Raw genomic sequence first — 6,000 nt, forward strand, 5'->3', positions numbered from 1 at the left:
CACACCCATATACACAAAACACACACAAAATAATGAACCATCTTGAAAACAGCTCAAACAATATCCCAAGAATTTAAGCAACTGGCATAACTTTGTGGAAGGATGCTTTCCTATTCTGTTTGACTCTGACTGTTCTGAGTTGTAATAGCAACCCCTAGCTGATCTTTTTAGCTAAAGATGCTAGGATGCCTACATGCAAAGCACAGACTCTCTCACTAAGCTATGGATCACTGGAACCAAATCTCTCTCTCTCTCTCTGCCTTTACTATTAGCTAGGGCCCAGTGACTGTGAATAGGACTGTGCCCTGAGCTGGAAGATCCTCCTTTGAATTCCAGTTCAGCAGCCACGAAGTCACTAGATAACATTAGAAAATTCATTTTTCTCTTAGCTTCAGGTCTCCAAATAGAATATGTTGATAATGATATTTATTACTCAGACAATAAGTGTGGAATGCTTTGAATACTTAAAATGTGCTTTACAAATGCTATTCTTATTTTAATAATTCTCTCAAGTTGTTTTCTCCCCCAACTATAAACAGTGCATATGAAATGGGTTTCTTAACAATCTATCTTACAGAAATATGCACCTTCTCCATTGCTTGATTTCATTAAAGCACCAATTCATTTGCAGATCAATTTTCAAGCAGCCTTCCAATGCAAATACATAATTGTCCGTCTTACTAACTTTGTCAGCATTTTTCCTGCCTATCCCAGCATTTTTAAAATACATTTATTTTAAAAAGAAAAGATCAGAGGTTTGTTGTCAAAAAGTGTTCAATATAAACGACCAACTAGCAAATCCCTCAAGGTAATAACATTGGAAAGCCTCAACTACAATTTCCAAATACAGACATTTCTCCTAATGCTTCTCTTCCTTGAAAGCAGATTAGTACCTTCCCAATATTCAGCTCACTACAATAAAGACAAATATACTTCTAATCCTGTAACAGAGAAAATCTGTGAATTATATTGCACTCTAGGCCTTAATCTATTACATACAAGACCTATTGTTTTCCATTGGACTTAAGTGTGCCGAACTGTGCTGGATTGTGATAATTACTTTTAAAGCTGAAATACACTCTTGAAAATAAATAACAGCATGTAGCCAATCTTAGCCACTACTCCTCTACCTGTGAAGGCTAGAAGGAGAATGGTGTCAGTACTGAGTCTATTTTTATCCTACTGTGTTCTTCTTATAAGTTTTAAAGTCTTTTATGCTACATCTTTAGGAACAAACTCTTTATATTCTAGGAAAAAATAATAAAGATTATTGAGCATCTTAGACACAATCAAATCACTGCACATCTTTCCACTGATTTACGGAGATCTAAAAGAAAGACAGGCCTTCCTTGCAACTGTGATATTCTATATCTTGGGTAGGAACATAAAAGTACAACAAAGACATTAACAATTGCAGTTCAAGCTGGGAGTGACTGTTCTGTTTCAATTCAGTGACACCACTAATGGCTTCTTAGCAGCTCCATGAAATCAACCAGCTGTCAGGCTGATGCATCAGAAGGAACAGTTATGCTCCCCTAAGAAAAAGCAACACATCAGGATGTTTGGCAAAACATCTGCTCCTTTGCACTGCAGTTTTATAATAAACATGCAAACAAAGAAATTAGGGGAAAAAGGGGAAAGGCACCCAGAAAGCAAATGTTTCTACTGCCCCTGTATCTAAATTTGAAATAAGTGTCTTTTGAGCAAGCAAATCAGAACAGAATCAAAACCAGCTATTTCTGCTGCAGCTCTTATCTTGCCATTACACCAAAGTTGTAATGGTTTATTCTACACCATCATCAAACAGAAGGTGCATTATTTAAGTGATGTACAAACGTACTTTAAAAATGGTGGTACTTATTTTAAAGAATAAATTAACACCCAGATATAATCTATAACTAATTCTCTCTCAGACACACAAACACATATACATACAATATATTTCTGTTAACAGAAATGTTAACAATATCATGATGTATATGGTACTACAGCTAACTTTAAAACTGGGTCTCAGTTGGAATGTAGAACTACAATATAGTAAGTAAGTATTGTGCAGCCAAAAAGTCCAAGGAACATATTGCTTAGAATATATTTATCTACTAATTTCAGAGAATAACAACAGTACAGCTAATCACCCATTAAAAGAAAAAAGAAAACCAGGAACTCCAAAATTTCAAACCCTTATATTTACTATCTATTACCACATTCAGGCACAAAACTACAGAGGCATGCATTAACAGGTTATGTTATTACAGCATTTCAAGATCAACAATACTCCAAGAATTAAAAATAAAATGGTTTCTTGCCAGAACAGATCTAAACTATCTGAAATTATTTCAACATTTGAAATGAAACTCTTAAATATTTAACACTTCTAATTCTTCCACGTATACCCAATACGGAAAATTGGGTATATGTGGAACTCTAATTTTCTTAGAATTTCATGCTTTACTGATTATGCATCATAAAATATGGGCACGGTTTACAATAGGTGTGAGGTATCAAATGTATTAACTGCCATTTTCTTAAACAGCTTATCTTCTGTGGCTCGCCATTTATAATCTGTCAAATCTTCCAGGCATTTTTGCATGTATAATTTAAAGCCATCTGTTCTATGTGCTTTTAACTATTTCAACGTTTTCATCTACCTAAGATCCACATAACTGGCAGCCATTCAATTCAACCAAGCTTTCTGAAGTGGATTCTTTTCAAAGAAATAAAGAAAAAAAGGGCAGGCAAGAAAGGAAAAGACATAGTAACATAAATAGTTTAATTTTGTAAACATGAAAGCATACTTCCAAACCAAGCACAAAAATACCCTAAAATCTGTTGTTCAGTTTTAATTGTATTAAAGAAAACAACTTCTTGACATACTAAAAAGGTTCCTTTTAATTTTCATTTAACTGTAGTAAATGATAGGATTTTTCTTTTCTTCTACACACAAAAACAAAGGAAATACACATTAAACACAAGGAATTTAGTGAGATGTTAATGTAGATGTTACTGAGATGTTAGAGTAAATAAAAACAAATGCAAGAAGCAGGAAAGTAGAAGCCCGCTTAATGATTTTATTATTTAAAAAGTGCTCAATGTTTCATTAAGTTCTGCCCTACGATCAGAGTAACTTTATAAAATGAAAAGAGGTGTCTGTTGAGAAATAAATTCAATAATACTTTTTCTGGTCTCCCTTTTCACAAGTAAAGGCATCAAGGTGAGATGATGCAACTAGGATGTTTTGTGCTTTAATCTTGTTAGGGAGCAATTGGGAACTTAGCATACTAATAGTATTTTGATAGCCTTAGCATCTGGGACACAATCCACAGGTCCTTTCCAGAATGAGGGCAGGTTATGGTATTGGTAAACGTTAAGAAAAACAATCCACAAACTTTTAAAAAAATATATAGCTGCAGCCTGATATACTTTTTTGTGCCCTCAATTATGCCAGGAAGATTATTAAGCACTTTCCTCACCTATACATGGTTCAAGCACAAAAGTACAGTATTTTCAAATGAAAATACTCATTTGTCACTGGTCTTATCCTTTATGTAGTATTACCATTTAAGCCTGGTAATTAACAAAAAAAATATATGGGTGAAAACTGAAACACCACAAAGAATATAGTCTGCCCTATAGAAAACCAATTCTTTCTCCACCTGTCCCAAAGATTCAGGCCGTACAACTCCTTCAGTGCATTTTATAAATGTAAATTACAACCTTCAATCGCAGCTTAAAACTTGCTCGACCAGAAATCCTTTGAAAGAAAACAAACATCCAAGAACGCAACGTTGTAGTAGGGAAAAGGAGAGGGAGGGAGGAAAAATCCCTTTTAAACTTTACATGACGTCACTCTCCGTCCTTGTTATATTGCCTAAACTTTGTGGGTTATTCACCAGGACTTGAACCATTTCATCCTCTTATCCTTTAAAAGACACACACAGACACACACACGCAGACCCGGACTTGATTTTTTTTTAAAGCCCAAGATGGCGAAAGGCTTGTTGTTTAGAGGGCAGAAAAATGGAGGATATTGTAATATACACAAAGGGATAAATTTCAACAACTCGGCTAAAGGCAGCAGCTGCGTCTCCGGCTTTATAAGGAAGCAACACACACAAAAGACCGGAGCGGGGGGGGGAGGAAGGGGGGGAGAGGGAGAGAGAGAGAAGAGAGGTTGCTGAAGAAAAGAAAGAAGCAAATGCCCCGAGAAGCAGCAACGACTCCCGCCCGTCGTCCCCTCACAGCCTTCTTAAGCTTTTACCCACACCCCGATTTTTGCAAAGCGGCCGCAGCCTCGGATTCAACGCGTTTTAAAAAAAGAAAAAAAGCATTGAGGGCGGGAGGGGGAGTTGACTGGGAAAGCGGAGGGGAGGGGAAAAAGAGACGGGCACGGCCGGGGACCTCGAGGCGGGCGACAGAGCCGCGGACACCCCGTGCCCTCCTTCCCCGGGGAGGAAGGGAGAGGGGGGGTGCCTTCTCCCACTCTTTGGGGGTGGGTGGGAAGCCAAAGAGGGGACAGAGAGAGGAGAGAGAGAGAGAGCAACCGCCCCATAGCCGAGGCTGGCTGTCACGCTCAAAGTCGCCCTCAGCAGACGGAGGAGGAGGAAGAAGAAGCGGTTCGAGCACCAGGCGGGCGAGAGGGGCACAAAAGCGCAGCGGCAGAGCTGAAGCGAGGAGGAAGGTCGCTGGTGGGCGGGCGGGCACCGAAAAAGACTCCCGACTCAGAGACTTTTATTGCCAGCCACGGGGGGTGGGCTGAGGGGTGTGTGTGTGGAAGGATGTTGCAAATAAAAAAACCCGCCTGGCACCAAAGGTGTCGTTCCCCCACCCGCGCCTCCAACCCCCCCCCCCAGCCCGTGTGAATCCACCCGCCCCTCCCGTCTCTCGGGCACAAGGTCAGTTTCACTTCGCTCTACTAGTTGAGCCACCGCTACGGCAGACGCACCGAGCCGGCGACTGGCAGTCCCTCCGTGTGTGTGTCTGTGTAGCGGTCTGTGAATGAACGTGCCAGGAGACCGAAAGACAGGACAGGCACCCAAGCGAACGCCCCTCGGATGCACAAGCCAGCAAGCGCCCCGGCAACAAAGAACGGCCACGGAGGACCGCCAGATACTTCCCAAGCTGCCTAGAGCTTCTTCCCCCCCACCCTTCACCCAACGCCATCCTCTGTTTCTCTCCGTCCCTTTTTTCCCCCCTCTGCCGCTCCCCCGGCTTGGAAGCCCGAGCTCGGGGCACCTCGGCCGGCAGCACAACTTGCGCTTCCCCCCACTTTGGAAGCCACCTTCCCCCCCCTCTCCTCCTCTGGAATCGATTCCAACTCACCTTTGCAACTGAGACGCGAAGCGAGGGCTTCCAACACACACGCGCGCGCGCACCGCTCCGCTTGTGTGTGATCTGGATGCTGGGAACGCTGCCTTCCTCCAAACAGGCTGGAGAAGGGAGTGAAGAAAGACCGGGCCGGGGAAGGAGGGGAAGGGGGGGGGAGGTTGGAAGAGAGAGAGAAAAGGAGGGGGGTTGAATCTAACTAGAAGGATTCATGATAGATAACACGCCTCGTTCCCGCTCCGTCTCTGCTTTTTTTTAGTTCGTTCCAGCGGCGGCAGCTTGAAGCCGATTTCCCCTTCTCTCAAGGTTTATTCAGCTTCACTTCCACAGCGAAGGCTTCGCCAACCCAAAGTGACGTCAAGCAACTCGCTCCTCTCTTTTCTAACAATGAAAGTTGCTGTTAAAGAGACCGGGTTTGGTGGGGGGGGGGGTGTGACAGAAGAGAGAGAGAGAGAAAAGAGAATTGTTTTATCTCATTTCTGCTCCGCCAATACATGACCTATCGGGCCAGAGAAGCCGCAACAGCAGCAGGCTTTGGGAGGGGGGGGCGGACCCATTGCTGCTCAAAGTTCGTCCTCTTGCTTTACTCGCGTTTCGGACCCCTCGAGGAGCGTCCCCTCAAGTTTGGAAGAAAGTTGATGCGCTTTATTGTGGGGAAGGGGGCACCGCTCGCTCGCC

The 6,000-nt window shown here is 42.6% G+C and overlaps 1 protein-coding gene across 1 annotated transcript in view; it reads right to left on the reverse strand.

The window, feature by feature from the left end:
• Positions 1-5,658, reverse strand: part of BAZ2B (bromodomain adjacent to zinc finger domain 2B) — a 234,611-nt gene extending 228,953 nt beyond the window's left edge. The window contains exon 1 of the mRNA XM_081936054.1: positions 5,320-5,658. The gene's annotated coding sequence lies outside the window, so the exon portion shown is untranslated. The remainder of the gene's footprint in view (positions 1-5,319) is intronic.
• Between the last annotated feature and the right edge of the window lie 342 nt (positions 5,659-6,000).

This window comes from Natrix helvetica (genome assembly GCF_964273705.1).
Source record: "Natrix helvetica genome assembly, chromosome: 1".
In the NCBI taxonomy this organism is placed as follows: domain Eukaryota; kingdom Metazoa; phylum Chordata; class Lepidosauria; order Squamata; family Natricidae; genus Natrix; species Natrix helvetica.